Genomic DNA, 1,889 nt, shown 5'->3' on the forward strand with positions numbered 1-1,889 from the left:
AATCATCGCAAATACTAGGTGATTACTTTTAACTAGAGCGTTGCTATATAAGTCATACAAGTCATAAAGGAAAGTTAAGTTACAACAATAAGTTGGCCCTATGCCAACAAAAGAGGTAATCCATGACTTATATAAAACTATAGGTCTAGAATCCATCCCAAGCCACGAGACACCACAAAAATAGGCCTTTGGTTATCCACTAAGCATTCTCCTTACCTGAAATGGGTTAGTAACACACCTGTGAGCTATAAAGCTTATGAGAACATATTTACACAATTTACAAGTTTGCCACGGTTCAAACATAAATATTTCAAGTTTCAAGCATAACTGTTCATGTTCAAAAGCCCAATGGCTAAAAAGACAAAATAAATGCTCTTATATATATATAAATATATATATCAAAACATACATACATATGTCCGTTCGACTGGATATGTTGCCAGAGAAGTAGGGAGATACCCATACTAATATCAAGTGGTCATGATCATGCCAAGGGACGATGGCCGTGTCCGAACAACCACCCTTATAACACCTCACCCGTTGGTATCTTTAATTTCCCCCAACGTCCAGGATGTTCCGTTCGAATGTACGTTATTACATTTGCAAGAGTTTTATAACAATGTCTTAACCATGGCTTCATAAAAACAATATGCATATAAGCAATACGTGTGAGTCGACTTATCCCGTTGGCTCACGTTTTCTAAAACATAACATGATTTTCAAAATGTATTCAAGGTATTTTTCCAATCATAGGCATACTTGCTAAAGTTCAAAATCATAGGTTTATTCGGTTATTCATAAATCAATGCAATCTCATGCTCTAAAATAATTCATCGATCAAAGCATGTCATTATATTCAAATACATGTAAAAAGCGTAAGCATGAACTCACCTAAATGTACACGAAGTTTGGTAAAATTAACCGGAACGGAGATCTAAACACAACGTATGAAAAACTAAATTATAGTAGGTCTAGGAATTAATTCTAAGCATGAAATAATTATTCAAACCATAATCCCACAGTGTACAATTTAAAAGGGGTCCTTCTCTTATGGTCCAAAAATTCTTAGTTTGCAGCACTTTAGATCAGAGACTAAAATCCTAATCAAAACACTTTCAAATATTCTGAAATTTTACAGGGTTATCAATTAAGATGTTATGAAACTTTTTCATGAGGATCGTCTCCAAAAAATGCTCATAGACAGGGTAAAATGGCAGTAAAACAAAGCTGGTCCAGATTCGTTGCAGTTTCTAACAAATCATTTCCACAACAATCTAGCCGTTGGATCGAGTTGAAACAAATTGGGTTGGAAAGAAAACACTCTCATTTAACTGTGGTCCAAAAATCAACCGTTAAAGTGGCCTAAATATTGTTTGACGAATTTTCAAAGTAGACTATCTGTGCATGAAAAAAAAAAGATGTTTGTTGGGTAAAATCCTTGTTTTGAGCTTTAGCCTCATGGTTCATTGCAACATGATATCAATGGGAGGAAATAAAGTCTAAATCTATATTTTAGGATTTAGATTCATGGTTCATTGTAACATGAAATAAAAGGAAAGAAATAAAGGCTTTAACTTATGGAATTGAAGTAGATATAGAAACGAATTTACCTAGACTTGAAGCTTGAAGAACAAAGATGAAAGTGTTTGATTTTTTCTCTTAAATCTACAGATTTTCAACAAGAAGATGAAGTTTTTGTACATATAGGATATATATAGGAAGAAAGGGGTAGGTAGGATCAATGGCTAGAATTGAATGGTGAAGTATGTGGTAAAAAGGGGAGTGAGGTGGATATATCTTTCACCTCACCAAGAAATTACAGCCATGGTGGCTGATTTTACCACCGCAAATTGCACTACTCGGATACAACGCAGTGCGTGAACATCCGA

At 34.6% G+C, this 1,889-nt stretch overlaps 1 long non-coding RNA gene across 1 annotated transcript; it reads right to left on the bottom strand.

Moving 5' to 3' along the window:
* LOC145799827 (uncharacterized) lies at positions 1 to 1,669 on the bottom strand. The gene is made up of 2 exons (XR_014341335.1): positions 1,611 to 1,669; positions 1 to 216 (listed from the first exon to the last, which is right to left on the bottom strand). It is a non-coding gene; the product is annotated as an uncharacterized LOC145799827 (long non-coding RNA).
* Positions 1,670 to 1,889: the final 220 nt, after the last annotated feature.

Source organism: Camellia sinensis, chromosome 9 (genome assembly GCF_055761805.1).
Source record: "Camellia sinensis isolate YWXY chromosome 9, ASM5576180v1, whole genome shotgun sequence".
Classification (NCBI taxonomy): Eukaryota; Viridiplantae; Streptophyta; class Magnoliopsida; order Ericales; family Theaceae; genus Camellia; species Camellia sinensis.